Here is a 16,366-nt window from a genome sequence, read left to right on the forward strand (position 1 = left end):
GCTCACAGGCCACTACTGAGAAGATGACGCAGGTGACGAGCACCTTGTAGCCTGCACCGAGCTCCCCCTACATGTTCTTACCAGCCCTCGTCACACACAGGGGCCATACTCCCTTAAGGCAGAGGTCTTTAACCCCCAGGGAGGTCGACAGTCTAAATACAACAGCGACCTGATCCCTGGTATCTGGCTACAGAATCTATCTGGGTTCTTATCGGCTCACTCCCTTCCTGTCTGCCATCAGTCATCCTAGAGCAGGGGTGAGTCAAATGCAGGGCAGGGGTCTATCCAGTGACCGTGGGAAGTATATGAAAGTCAAACCTCAGTGTCCATAAATTATGTTTCTTCGGAGCACAGCCGCTCCCCTTTGTTTAGTGTGATATATATAAATCCTAAATTACTTGTTATTGGGCCCTTTGCAGAAAACGTTGGCTAACCCTAAATCCTCAGAAACCTCTTAAATCTCAAAGCCTGTCGAAGGTGAGTGATGATATTAGCATCCTCATTTCCACGCAGTTCTTTAAGTGTTTTAACAGCCTCATCCGTGGATGTAGACATGATCTTTTGTGATCCAAAGCTCTCTGAGGAGCCGACACAAAAGGCAAAACTTCCAAGAGTGAGACATGCAACTATCCTTCTGGGTAGCAGTTACACGTGCAAAGGTGGTGAGGGAAGTGAGAGCTTGCCTTGTGGAAGGGCTGAGAGGGGGCAGGCATACCCGCCATATAAGAAGATAATTATTACTGTTTCATACATGAGAAAATGATGCCCAAAGAGATAAAACATTTGACCCGATAACAAAGAGCTAGTAAGGGCTAAAGCTAGAATACAAACCCATTCAGCCAGCTTTATAAGCCATTATCATGCAGTGAAATTATAAACTTTGTGGACAAGGGTATTTGTCTTTTAAATATTTTGATATCTCCCTTAGCATATAGCATAGTATAGCTTATCTAGCAATTTGAGGTGTCTTCTTTCATTCTATCACACCCAGCCTTCTGGGGTTGCTTCTACTCACAGGGTCAACACAGAAGACAACTTGATCTTTGAGGCTTGTAATTTCGTCTTGATTGCCTTTCCACATTGGTAGTCTGGGGTTGGCATCAATACGGTTATTGGTTTGGCTTCTAATTTTCAAGTCTATCTCACTATATATTTTATTTTTTTAAGATTTTGTATATTTTTAGACAGAGGGTAAGGGAGGGAGAAAGAGAGAGGGAAACATCAACGTGTGGTTGCCTCTGACACACCCGCCACTTAGGGACCTGGCCTGCAACCCAGGCGTGTACCCTGACTGGGAGTCTAACCTGTGACCCTCTGGTTCACAGGTTGGCGCTCAATCCACTGAGCTACACCAGCCAGGGCTGACTATATATTTTAAAACATAGCTGTGTTTTGAAACTACTTTGAGGTTTCTGTATAAAGGAACCAATTGTAATCAATAAAATTTCTAGATATTTATCTTCCTCACTTTGAGTTCTCTGCTAGTATACAAACTCCTACGTATCTGTCCTTATTTCCAGTGACATGACAATCTGAGAGTCCCAAAATGGTATGCTCCTTACTCTGTCCCTCAGTTTTTAATCCAGAAAAAAAAAACAACTTTAAATGTAATAAAGTACAGTGACTCATCCCAAACATAATGCCCTGCCTTGTGGTCTTACATAAGGGGGGGGGAGTCTAATTTGAAATTTTTTTCAATCTCATCAATAGAAAGTAGAAACCCAGATTTCTTTGCTCGGATATTCTAAACTCACATGTAAAAAGGAATGAAAATGATGTCCGTGCTGCCACGTGTGGCTCCTGGACCTGCAGCTGCCGTCTCTGCGCGGCCGTAGCACATGGGTGCCCTTCCCATCGATTTCTTTCCTAAACCACTTTCTCCCTCAATAGCTATTCACTCCCTGCGTATGGACATAAATATTTATCACAATATAAATATGAGACTTTCATACAGGAATTATTTCCTCTTGAGAGAAAAAAAAAGTTTCCAATTGCCCTTGCCTGCTCCTTTCCTGATGTCCTAAACCAAAATGTTTTGTTAACAGTAAAGACTACTGTTTTTCTTTTTCTTTGAGTTTTCCCCAAAGCCTTTAATAAGTAAATTGAAAAGATTTGTGTTGCTCTGATAGGTGGATATAAAGGGGATTGAGAAATTGAGGCTCTGCTGTATACAGTCTCCTGTTAGTAAGCAACTTGTACAGGGAAGTGAGAAACTCTGAATTTCTGATTCATGGATCCCTGCCTGCTGCAAAGCCAAGCAGATGGGAAGGTTCTCCAAGGCCATAAAAACTGCACTCTTTGGCCTCATCTTGAGATGTTGTCAAGAGAGTTTCCACAGAGAAAGTTATTAATTTCAGATTGCTGCACTTAGAAACTTATTTCCCTACAGAATAACAGTAATAATTTCCATGTGCAATACTTTTTATGTGAATTGCTGACTCTGAATCATCCATCCTGAGAGAGAAGAGAAACATTATGGACAAACAAGAGCATAGCTCATGCCTGCTTTTCTTTATTCCCCTAGTTTAGACAAAACTGTCCCCTGGATAGATGAGGTCTTCTGTCCTTCACACACACCTGAGTCCTACACAGTACTGAGCTCAATGAGAAACCAAGAAGGGTTTGTTAAATTTTAAACAAAGCCTCATTGGTCTAATATCACATTTCAGGCCTTAAATGTCTCCAGCTAATCTTTACAGGGCTCCAACCGAAATGTGGAGTTCCATTTCTACTGACTTACTACTTTTTATTCTCACTGCATTGCTAAAAGTTTCATTAAAGGCAAAAGGTAGTATCTTCATATTCAACTAAAGAAACTGTTCACTGATGATTACTACTGTTCGTGGAGCACCACCTGGGTCTTTGACCCTTTGCTACATCATCTCCTTAATCCTCATTTCAAGTCCATTCTGCGGATGAAGAGGCTAAGAAAATGTACACCCCTTGCTCAGCTAGTGAGTGAATGAATCGCAAGTCAAACTGTGATCTGTTTGACTACAAAGCTTGAGCGCTGCTCTGGGTGTGAAGGGAAACGCAGGATCTGCAAGGAATAGGTCAGCCCTTGGGGTCTTCACCATGAAAGAGAGGAGACAGTAAACACATAGTCAAGACATTTTTAATATGAATATTGCACGTTAATTATATCTGTGTTGAGCTACATTAACTAATGCTGAGAGATGGTGTAGAGAATTATGTAACCGGGTGGGATTAATCAGGTAAGAATTCAGGCGAAAGGGCTTCACATGAGAAAAAGGCTTTGTTGTGATGGGAAAAGGGAAGGCACACGAAGTCATAAGTATACTTGTGCAGAAACTCAGAACAAGGGCAGCCAACTTTTATGTAGAGGGATAAATAGTAAACATTTTGGACTCCATGGGCCACATGCTTTCTGTCACAAATACTCCACTTTGCCATTGTATGGTAAACACAGCGATAGACCATACCAAACAAATCAGCCTGGCTGTGTCCCAATAAAACTTTATTTATGAGAAATGAAAGTTGAATTTTCTATTACTTTCACATGTCATGAAATATTTTTTTTCTTTTGATTTTTTTCCAAGGATTATTATTATTCTTAACTCTCAGATCACACAAAAACAGGCGGTGGGCTGCATTCAGCTCCCAGGCAGTAGTCTGCCAACCCCTTAGCAAGACAAAAAAAGTTTCTATGCTAAGAGCCTGAGTAGGAAGTTGAAACCACAGAGCAATGCAGAAGGCCTCATGGAGAGGGAAGGAAAAAAGAGAAGAGGATGAGAATTTATAAAAGAGCTTAAAACATAAACAGCTTGTACAAAACCGTGAGAAGACAAGGGTTAGTTGAGCGGGAATCTGACGTGGACTCCTGATTCCATGGTTTACCTTCTTCCCACTGGAACACAATGTATTCACTCATCCCACAAATATTGACTTAGCACCAATATGGGCAAGTACTGTGGCCTTCTGCATAGGAGCTGAAACTATAATATAATAGTTTCTCATTCTCCAAAATGAAATTAAGAAATGCTAATGGTGGTTATTTACTAATTTTACTTGTTTACCACAGGTTTTGTTATCCTATGTTTGATCTTCATTCAGCTCAGGATTTTCTAATTTACCTTGGAATTTCCTCTTTGACTGATTGGTTATTTAGCTGTAGGTGATTTAATTTCCATATGTCGGTGCATTTCCCAAATTTCTTAGTTATTGATTTCTAATTTAACTTCATTGTGGTTAGAGGACATATTTTATATTATTTTAATCTGTTTAAATTTACTGAGTTTTGTTTTATGCCCTAGCATGCGGTCTGTGCTGGAGAATCTTTCCCTGCCCACTAGAGAAGAATGTATATTCTGGTATTGTTGGGTGCAGTGTATATCAGTTTGAATTGACAGAATGTAATTCGAGTCTTCTATTTCCTTGTCGATCTTTTGCCTACTTGTTCTAGCCATCACTGGTAGTGGGTTGTTCAAGGCTCCAATTATCATTGTTGAATTCTCTGTTTCTCCCTTCAATTGTGTCACTTTTGCTTCATACATTTTAATGCTCTATTGTTAGGTGCATGTATGTTTATAGCATTTATTTATTTTATACACTGCTGATCCAAAAACTATTCAAGTGGTCACAGGATAGCAAGAAATCATGCATTAGAAGTAAGTGAGAAAGAAAAAGCAAAGCAAGAGTAGCACGTGAAACAGACTTTCCCTTCTTGTTCTCTCCACATGAGCAGGGCCTGGTGCACAGTAGTCCCTTGTAGGACTGAAATGGCATCAGGATGAGGGGAACACAAAAATGAAGTTCTGTGTGCTATAAATGCCTCACAAATTTGGGGTGCATTTGAAGTGGGGAACTGATTGGTGGGACTTAATTGATGTTAATTAAGCCTGAGGTAAATAACACAAGAGAAGATACAAAACCAGCGAAGAGATTTCTTCCGAGGGTCCTCGCTAACATTTAATTACACGGACCCTGTGTCCCAAGCAGAATATGTGCTTTAAGTTTTGGGAATCGGACCCCTGGGAGGGAAGCTACAGGCGGCGCAGTACAGTTGTGCACGGCCGCGTCCCGCGACAGCCATCCCCTTACAGTCCGTGCAGCTGACACCCTGCCCTCCGCCTGCTGGCGGTACACAACCTGCGCAACTGTAGGGTGTGGCCCCGTAAAATCTTTGAGTGATTCCTCCCCTGACAAATGGGGTGTTGTGAGGGGCACGAGGAACAGCCAAGTGTCCACAAGGAAATCAAGTGTCTGATCCTTACCTTTGGACAGCCTGTACCAACCAGTTGTGATAACTAAATGCCTTGGGGAAAAAAAAACCCAGCTGAACAGGGAAAGCTCTTAACTCTCAAACCCTGAGGCTGATTAGTGAGGCAAGAAAAGGGTTTCTCACGTTTCCCAGGATGGCAGTTTTCTTACTGTGTTTAGGGAGTGTCATAAGAAACACAATTACACCAGGGAAATACGAAAGCCGGGAGCTCTGCGCTGCGGGTGGTGTGTCAGGGGAGGAAAAAAATTCGTTAATTATGACAAGGAAGAGAGGTGACCCGCCAGGGGCCCCACTGGAAGCAGCTGACTTCACTGCAGGTTGGCAGCAGCTGGACAGCACGAAGGCTGGTTCCTGGGGCCTTCAGGGAACTTGTCCTGGGGACTAATGCAGGCCTCAGGCAGCGCCCACGGAGACTCTCCCGTTCTAGAGGAGAAGGTACAAGGCCCAGGACCTAAATAATGTCTTTGTTTTTAAGCAGAAATCCCGGCCAATTACTGAAGAACTCCTCTCCAACATTATCCTGTGTGGTGCTCTCCCTCAGCCCGTCTTCAGTAGCTGAAGCCCCCGGAGGGAAAGACAAGCCCCCTTCTCTGTCAAACTCCTCCCCTGGGGTCAGCAGTGCCGTGTGCAATAGGGCAGGGGTGCAAGGTGGGGTGGCACCGTGGGCACAAAGCCTCTCCAGAGCTGACTGTGATAAAGCAAGTCACAACAACTCGGATTTCCATTTTAAATGGTATAATAGGCCTTATACCTGCTAAATGGCTGCTGGGTGGCTGAATAGCAGTTGATCTGGGCTCTTGAAACACCAAACATCCTCTCGCCTCGCCTTTCCATTTCCTATCAGGTCGGTGTCACTCCATGAGCAATCACGGTCACTATGCTAGTCTGCAAAACATCCAGGATTCCAGCTTAAATTCCCACTGATGTTTCTCACCACAAAAAGCATTAAAGCACATTTGTTACTATTCACAGCTCCAACAGAGGTGTTCTGATCTCACTGGCCCCAAGAATGCTACTTCAATAACTCACATGTATTTTTCTGAAGATTTTATTCACTTATTTTCAGAGAGAGGGGAAGGGAGGAAGAAAGAGAGGGTGAGAAACATCAATGTATGAGCGAAACATCAATCTCACATACCCCAACTGGGAACCCGGCCTGCAACCCAGGTATGTGCCCTGACTGGGGATTGAAGAAGCAGCCTTTCAGTTCACAGGCCAGCACTCAATCCATTGAGTCACACCAGCCAGGGCCACATGTATTGACTACTTACTTCATGGCAGGGTCTGTGCCAAGCAATTTCTATTTATTCTTTTTTTTTTTAATTTACCACTTGCAGTAAACATATAAAGTGGAATCTATTTCTATTCTGTGGATGAGGGAACAAGTCCCACAGAGGCGAATTATCTTGAAAATTAGGGCTAAAGGGGCTTCAGAAGTCCTTTGATGATCCTTCATCTTACAGATAAGAAAGCTGAGCTCAGAGAGGTTAAGTCACGTGCCTATGATCACACAGCCAGGAAGAGGCAGAGCTGATACCTAACACAAGGTTTGTTTCATCCTCAAACTGCACCCTTTGCCACTTTGGGTTAGCACACACCACCCTGGACTCCTGTTTGCTGAGTCTGTGGTCCAGTTGTTTGTGGTTGAGGATGTATGCCATACCCAAGTCTGTTGTCATTCAAAGGAGGGGGAGCATCCTGCTCTCTCTGCATCAGACTGACAATGACGTCAAATTTTGTGACTCATGATACGCAGAAGCTCTCTGGCCCTTATTACTTTCCCCACAGGAAACCCTCCAGGTGCTTGGTTACCTTTTGCGTTTTATTGTGGGTGGCAGAGAACGCATCTAAAAATAGATCTGTCCCCAGCTCTCCCAGAAGAGGCTTGCAGCCTAAAAATGTCAGTTTTTTCCTCCCTTCCAAAACACAGACATCACTTCCTGGAGCAAAACCCTTCCTTCCCAAACCAGCAACTACTTAAAGAGAAGCCTTCCTCCCACCTGGAGACTACACTTCCATCTTGCAGAAGGGAGAGAATTATCTCCTGACAGCAGAATGAAACAATATTTCTTATCGCTCTTCTAAATCCAAGTGACTTCAAGAAAGAAGGTGTGGGTCTCCGACCTAGTCTTTTACCTCCTGGAGGTCAATAATTGGAACAATGCATGAAAAGTGCTTTGTAAATTGCCAATACCAGGAATGATCACATGTCTGTGCACATGCTCCTGAATCCTCAGTGAGCAGAAGGAATGACTTTTCTTGTGATACCTTGGGTGACACAGATTTTCCAGCACAGAGACCCAGGTGGTTTTCCCGGCCTGGGTTTTCCATGGGTAAACTAACCGCTTGTGTGCTGAGATGAGGTTAGGCCCACTGCATAGAAGCAGTTCTGAGACTGGGCTCATGCCAGTTAAAATGGGGTGCAGATGCTAGAATGCATCAAAATTGACAGACCTAGGCAGGCCTAGGAGGAATGGAAAATCATCAGGCAGGAAACTGTACTGTGGGAAACTGCCTGCTGGCTCTACCCAGGACAAACAGATGCTCAACTGAGATTGGAGTCCGGGGTTGACCTATCCAGAATAACATGTTACAGCTTCAACTTGAGCCTGACAAGATGTATCAAGAACAATGGTCAGCAGAAAAAGAACCCACGAGTTACCCTTCCCAGGTTTTTGCACGTAAAAACCCTGCCCTAAGAACAACCGAGCGAGTCTTAACCTCCCTTGGTTGGCTCCCCAACTTCCCTTAGTTAGCTCCACTTTCTCCACCTTCCCCTGTGAGTCCCAGTCTCCCATGGTTGGCTCCACTGTTCCCTCTCATTCCCTTCTAATAAACCCTGCTTCTTAGCTCACTACATCCATCTGGTTTCTTGAGCAACTCCGACCTAACAAAAATGAGTTTCAACTAGCCAGCAGATTGAGAAGACAGGGAGAGAGCCTTGTTTGGCCCTGGGAGGACCTCCCAAGGGCAGCTCTGCCACTGTGTGAACCTGCAGTTGTTCTCTAGACAAAGACGAGTTTGCTAGCTTCTTGCTGGGGGTGTGTGATGCTTCAGCTCCATGGAAGACTTTGTCACGTTGGAGGTGTTTCCAGTTTTCTTATTTTATTCATGCATTCATTCATTCAATAAATACATATTCAATTCTTACTGCATGGGCAGCCTTCTCTGTTTAGAAAACTCTTCTATTGTCTGCTCATACAAAGCCCACACATGGTGAGCATAGCTTGAGGGTACACAGGCTTTGTTTAAATACAAGAAGTAAAGTTGTGCCTATTTCCATGCATCCACTCCCTGCCACCCTCCTTGACCTTCCCCATAAACTAGAGGATACTTCTGGGGTATTTTCTATTCCTGGGAACCACTGTGTTCCTGGAAAGCACTGTTTTCAGAATGCCATTGTACTCTTTTTATGGTATTTGTAACAGTATTAGTACAGCATTTGTTGAGCATTCAAATGCCTGCCTCCAGGAGAGATTCTGGGGGGGAAATAAAAGCAATAACAATAACAACAACACAAACGCATCATTAAGAAGAACGAGAACTGTTAGGTGCGCCTGGGTTTTAGGTACTTTACTTAGGTACTTTTACTGGCATAGTCAAGTGAAGGGGAATATGCAAGACAGTTAACGCCCAAAGGCAGGGGACGTGCATCTGACTCCTCCACCCATCCAGGCCCAGGACAGACGGCAATAATCACAACACTCCCTGCAAGGGTAGATGCCCCAAAGGGTCCTCCTCAACACAGTGCTCTGAGCACCCCCTGCCAGGTGTCTAGAGGTGGCAGGTAAACACAATCCATGCATCTCCCCTTTCCATCCACGCATTTTTGACCACGTGCATCAGTTCGAAGAAGGAAGAAATGGCATGGATGGGGAGGGTGCCACAGGGGAGGGCAATTTCAGCAGATTCCTGCAGGACCAATTAAATTCGGATAGAGCGAGTGAGTAGAGAAGAGGACAGAGAAAAACCAGTTCATTTGTGGAGGTCTTCCTCACTCCCAAGATCTTGAAAAAACATTCGCCTATATTTTCTACTAATACTTTTATAGTTTTCTTTTCTACATGAACATATTTTATCAAATTGCAATTTATTTGGGGGTAATATGGTAGGAGTCCAGCTTTTTTTTTTTTTTTTTTTTGCTGGCTAGCTAGATCTCACACCATTTTTTGCATAATTATTTAAAAAGTCTTCTTTTTTTTAAATTTTATTGATTATGCCATTACAGTTGTTCTATTCACCCCCTTCATTCCCCTCCACCCTGCACACCCCTGTCCCCACGATTCCCCCCTTTAGTTTATGACCACGTGTCTCAAGTTCTTTAAATTCTATATTTCCCACACTATTCTTGCCCCCCTATCTATTTTCTACCTACCGTCTATGCTACTTATTCTCTGTACCTTCTCCCCCCTTCTCCTCCTCCCACTCCCCTGTTGCTAACCCTCCATGTGACCTCCATTTCTATGGTTCCACTCCTGATCTAGCTGTCTTTTTAGTTTGCTTTTGTTTTAGGTGTGGTTGTTAATAACTGTAAGTTTGCTGTCCTTTCACTGTTCATCTTTTTTATCTTCTTTTTCTTAGATAAGTCCCTTTAACATTTCATATAATAAGGGCTTGGTGATGATGAACTCCTTGAATTTGACCTTATCTGAGAAGCACTTTATCTGTCCTTCCATTCTAAATGAAAGCTTTGCTGGATAGAGTAATCTTGGATGTAGGTCTTTGGATTTCATGACTTGGAATACCTCTTTCCAGCCCCTTCTTGCCTGTAGGGTCTCTTTTGAGAAATCAGCTGACAGTCTGATGGGAACTCCTTTGTAGGTGACTGTCCCCTTATCTCTTGCTGCTTCTAGAATTCTGTCCTTCAGTTTAATCTTGGCTAATGTAATTATGATGTGCCTTGGTGTGTTCCTCCCTGGGTCCACCTTCTTTGAGACTCTCTGAGCTTCCTGAACTTTCTGGAAGTCTATTTTCTTTGCCAGAATGGGGAAGTTCTCCTTTGTTACTTGTTCAAGTAAGTTTTCCACTTGTTGCTCTTCCTCTTCCCCTTCTGGTACCCCTACAATTTGGATGTTGGAGCGTTTAAAGATGTCCTGGAGGTTCCTAAGTCTCTTCTCATTTTATTGAATTCTTGTTTCTTCATATTTTCCTGTTTGGCCATTATTTTCTTCCTTCTGGTTCACTCCCTTGATTTGACTCCCAGTTTCCTCTTCATCACTATTGGTTTCCTGTGCATTACCATTCATTTCAATTAGTTTAGCCTTCATATGTTCCTCTAATTTGTGGCTAAAATCAGCCAGTTCTGTGAGCATCCTGATCACCAGTGTTTTGAACTGTGCATCTGAAAGTTTGGCTATTTCTTGGTTGCTTAGAGTTATTGGCTCTGGGGCTTTGAGATCTTCTTGAGCCATTTTTGGTCTGTTCACGCCTGTTAATTATGAGGAGCAGAGCCTTAGGTGTTCACCAGGGTGGGGCCTCCCAGGTCGCTGGGTTGTGACGCTGTATGTGGGGGCATAAAAAGTCTTCTTTATCATGTACAAAATCTTCATATATACTTGTGCTTATATCTGAACCCCTGATTCTTTTTTACTCCTCTGTTCATACATGTTATTGGGAGCCCTGCTTTTAAGAAAACTCACATCACAAAACCCTCAATGTACGAATTAGGTAAACGAAAGGGATAGGGTCTTTTGGGCTGCGGATAGCATACTGCCCCAATTGTCCCTGAAGTGAGTCCATTTTTTCAAAGCTTAAATTTATACATACCTTTATAAATAAGTTTCATTGGCATATAATTCTCATGCCACACAATTCATTAATTTAAAATTCAGTGGTTTGTAGCATGTTTGCAGTGTCCAACCTGCACCACACTCAACTTTAAAGCCTTTGCATCACTCCTAAAGAAACCCAGCGTTTGCTGGCAGGCACTTCCCATTTTGTCCCATCCCCCTGCGGCCCTGGGCAACCACTACTCTGCTTTTTGTCTGTGTAGATTTGCCTGCGCTGGACAGCTCATATAAAGGAAACCATACAATACATGGTCTTCTGTATATGGCTTCTTTCACTTAGCATGATGTTTTCAACGTTCATCCACAATTGAACATGTACCTGTACCTTCCTTCTTTTTTTAAATTGAGATAATAATTAACAATTAAAGTGCACCATTCAGTGGCATTTACTACCTTCATTATGTTGTGCGACCCTCACCTCTGTCTAGTTCTGAAACATTTTCATCGCGGCCAAAGGAAAGCCCCACTCACAAAGAAGTCACTCCCTAGTCCCCCACCCCACCCAGTCGCTGGCAACCACCAATCAGCTCTCTGTCTCTGGATATGCTTGTTCTGGACATTTCCCACAAATACAATAGGACAACACGTGGCCTTTTGTGTATGGCTTCTTTCACTTAGCATGTAGTTTTCAAAGTTCATCCATATTAGAGCGTGTGTATCCAAACTTCATTTCTTCCTTGTTGAATATTTCTTGGTATGGATATACTTGATGGACATTTTGATTATTCTGAATTTCTGGCTATTATCAATAACAATGCTATGATCACTCATGTACATGTTTTGTGTAAACTGTACACTTCTTTTAAAAGGAGCATTACCTTCTGCATAAGGTCATATACTTTGCAACTCTAGTCCTGTGTGCCATCTGTTCAGGATGACTACAAAGTTTATTTGGTTGTGGCCTTGTTTCTTTAAAGCCAAATGTAATTTTATTTTTGGAGGCCTTAATCCTATTAGCCTATGCTAGTTTGAACTACTATCAAGTTAATTAAGAAATGAAAAAATTAACTAAGAAAAGTTAATTTCTTGGTTAATTTGCCACATTGCCACTTTGCAATGTGGCAAAGGTCCTGAGTGGATGGGCGCTCGCAAGGTCCCAGTGATAATGATGGAGGTGGTGATAACACACAGTGAAGCACCAAAGCCTCTCATTACACTTTTAAGTTCCTTTCTTTGCAAGAATAGGATCCTGGTAATTTCATCCATCTGTTTATGGGCTAGAGGCTCCATTTTTAAACGAGCTTAAACACTTAATAGGTTTTGCCCATTAATCCTGCCATGAGCAGCGTCACCACAAGGTTCAATGAAGGGAACCAAGGAGGCAAACAAAGACAGACATAGTTTTTTAACAGATTCAGCTCCCACACCAGGCTCAAGTTCTTTTTAAAAAAATTTGTGAAGTTTATTGGGGTGAGAGTGGTTAATAAAATCACACAGGTTTCAGGTGTACAGTTCTATAATAGACCATCTATATATGGTACTGTATGTTCACCGCCCGAAGTCAAGTCTCCTTCCATCGTCGTTTATGCCCGCTCTGCCCTCTTCTTTTTTTTTTAAATATTTTATTTATTTTCTTTTTGAGAGAGGGGAAGGGAAGGAGAAAGAGTGGAAGAGAAATATCAATGTGTGTTTGCCTCTCATGTGTCCCCTGCTGGGAACTGGCCTGCAACCCAGGCATGTGCCCTGACTGGGAATTGAACCTCGATATTCTGGTTCGCAGGCCCGCGCTCAATCCACTGAGCTACACCAGCCAGGGCAGCTCTGCCCTCTTCTACCTCCCACGACTAGACTCTGAGTTCTTGGGAACAAGGACTGGCAGACTACACAGGTAATACATTTGTTAAATTAAAAAAAATCTAGCCATTGCCCCTTTCAACCCATTGTTTATGTCCTGCCACTGACCCCAGCCTTACCAGCTCTAAGGGCTAAGATGGGAAGATTCCCCAGTTTTGATGTGTCGAAGGCAGGTGTAGCTGGAAGACTGTCTTCAGTGTTCTGAGGATGGGAGGGAGCAGCGTCCGCCACAGAAAACCAAATGGTTCTATTCAGTCACGTGCTTCACCTGCCATTTATGAAAGAAAAGTAATTTCTTCATACTTAGGAGTTTGTACCAAGAAACAAAAACAAACAAACAAAGAGTTTAAATACTAAATCAAATTGACTTGCCCAAACCCCAAAGGTGGCTGCGTGATGAACAGACACAGAATCGTAAACATCTCACCCTCCTCCCAGGGCTCACCGACGCCTCTGTGCGTCATCTCATTGCATCTCTGGGAGAAGCAGAATAAGCCACCGTTCGATGCTGCTATTTTAAGCAGCAAGTCTGGGTAGTGGATGCTGGCAGCGGGTGCTCGGCTTTCTGCGGGGAGCACCTTCACAGACCACACAGCTGTGTACTTGCCCCCCAGACCCATCAAAGACAAAAAGCAGGGAGGTCCAAAAAGCCACCTTTGGGAAAAGCCCTCTTTGCCCCTGTTAGTTAAACCCTGGCAGACAGACCAGGCCAGAGGCGACATGTTCTATCAGTAGGAGCCTGAAAAGCCCCATGGAAGACTCAGCCCTGACAAGAAAGCAGCGGTTGTGGATATGCAAGTGGCTGGCTCCCTGTGTAGCACGTACTGGTCACCAGTTCAGCTGTGTCCTCCTCAGAGGGGTCTCCTCAGCGCCTCACACAGCCCTTGAGATGCTAAAGACGAAACTGCTGTTGATCCCAGTTGGCAGAGCCCTCATCCTCTCTCCCTCTTATTCACAGAGGCTCTGCAAGGGTTCGGGGTGACAGGGCCACCAGCCACAAGTGGGGGGGGGCGTCCTTTTGATCAGTTGGCCCTCAGCTTTTCTCCGGCTTTAGCTCCTATTCTGATGAAATGATCGTGCTATTCCCCTGTCTCAGAACAAGCAGAGCTGTCTCCCTGTGTCTATTGTTAATTTCATGCACCATCAGGTCTCTTGTTCTCTGCTGCTTCCATTAGACCCTGTGTCCCCCTTTGGGGTGTGGGAACATTCTGGGGAGCACACTGCAATGTGCTGGCATGCTGGGGGGCAGGGTAGGCCACAGCCAACCTGGGGAGAACTTGTCCCTTGGCGACACCCACCCCCTCAGAGCTTGCCACCCGACTCCCCACCTGGTCGCCAGTCACGGCCGAGCCCGGAACTGGCCTCTGGGATCTTCCCCCCGCACCCCAGGCAGCCCCAGCAGCAGAACTCAATGGGTGCTGTTTGGCAGACCTAGTGATTTAGAACAACCACTGACAGAGAAAAAATAAATCTGCCCCCAAAGCGGGGGCAGCTTCGCACTGTTGCTCAGGTCGTGTTCCCTGTGCGTACGGTGCTGCTTGGTGAGTTTTCCCCACACCGAACGTCTGTCAGGTGAGAGACCGTTGCTCCTTTCCGGAGGAGGGAAATCTCTCTGAAAACGTCTTTTAAAAATAAGTACTAACATTTTTTAAGCATGGAGAAGAAGTACAGAGAAGAAAACATGGAATGGCCTGTGTTCTCATTGGTCAGATCACTCCTGTAGATATTAGGCAATAATTATGACATGAATTCTATTAGCCACCACAGGTGCCGAGCCCAGTGAGGTGGCCGTGCTCTCCTATCACCAAGGTGCCTTCCAGGTATGAGCCTCTTCTCGTATATGTTTTTGAAATTTTAAACATTAAAGTATACAACAACAAGTGATAACTTCTGTTTCTGCTCCTCCTAATGGTAACAATTATTACTTAGTAATAGTTTGTCAAGGATCCTTCCAGAAAAAGTATATATTTATGTATGTACATATATTTATGTATTTATACAGATATATATGTATGTATATATATAAATATATATATTTTATTTTACTTTTTAAAATTTATTTATCTTTAGAAGGGAAGGGAAGGAGAGAGGGAGAGAAATATCAATGTATGGTTGCTTCTGGTGCATCCCCTGCTGGGAACTGGCTCCTGCTGAGAACTGGCCTGCAACCCAGGCATGTGCCCTGACGGGGAATCGAACCGCGATCTTTTGGTTCGCAGGCCCATGCTCAATCCACTGAGCTATACCAGCCAGGGCAATATATATTCTTTTTAAATTTACAAACGAAATAGGGAGAGGGATGTGTTCTACATTATGTTCTATACCTTGCCTTTTTTCTTACTAGATAATACATGTTGGCATTCTTTCCTGACCCACCTCATTCATTTCATCAGCACATGGTTTTCTAACATATGGATGTGTTGTAATTTATTTAACCAGTACCCTATCAATGGCAAAACAGCTTTTAAAGAGTTCAGCGTGCACCTTGGCAATTGACATGCCATTCACCCATATGAAGGAAGGATCCCTATTTCATTCATTCATTCATTCATTCAAAATCCTGCAACTGTAAAGATTATTCAGCTTGGCCTACAACATCTGGCAAATACAAGTACAAAGAAAAGCATCCACAGAGCTGGTGGCAGTGTGTAGAATGAAAAGTCATTTGCAATGCACCAGAAAGAAGATAATTTGTAATGATCTTAAGCTGTAAAAACTGCCAGTCAGTGAAGACTCAGCCCCATAATTGGGCCGGGGGGTATCGCCCTGGATGATGTCAGTGCAGTGTGGCTTCGAATAGAGACTTCAGACTAACAATATCTCAGAAGATTTACAGCCCTGAATATGCTTTGTTTTAGTCATAATGGGTATATTCGGTACAGCTGCTGAGTCCCCTAAACCAGCCATGCTTTCCTATCACCAAGGTGACTTGATAGTGGGACCATCATCGTGTGTACAGATATTTTAAAATTCTCCAGAGAAAGAGACCTTTGCTTTGTCTGGGTCTAATTCCGCCAGGGAGTCAGGGTGATCAGTTCAGGTAAAATGGAAACCAGCCTCATCTACCCACTTGTCAGCTGTGTGCCCTCAGGCGTGTCACCTAGCCTTCCCAAGCCTGTAAAAGGATGGCCCACGGGGTTGTGGGATGATTAGCTGGGACCCTGTGAGTCTACAGGGAAACAGACGGTGTGCTCCCACTCATGTATTTAAACGCCTGTCTGATATGTCAGCCTGCAAAGAGAAGCGTCTGGAAACATGTCTGCCAACACACAAACCTTGGTTTCCTCTGGAGGTGGAACTTCTAGAGATTTTACTTACTTACTTACTTACTTACTTACTTACTTATTTGCCACACTGCTTGGATTTCTTTGTTTGGGGGATCTAAAAAAATTTTTTATAATAATTAGGAATAATTTTTACAAAAAACTTAAAGCCACTTTCAAAATCAAATAACGCATATAAAGAAAATCACACACAGCAAGTGCTCAGTCAGCGGTAGACGTGATCCCTGTGAAAGTCTATTGTGAAAAGATGGCTTGTT

The sequence above is a fragment of the Artibeus jamaicensis genome, unplaced genomic scaffold (assembly GCF_021234435.1).
Source record: "Artibeus jamaicensis isolate MK-2021 breed Jamaican fruit bat unplaced genomic scaffold, CSHL_Jam_final contig_456, whole genome shotgun sequence".
NCBI classification, from domain to species: Eukaryota; Metazoa; Chordata; class Mammalia; order Chiroptera; family Phyllostomidae; genus Artibeus; species Artibeus jamaicensis.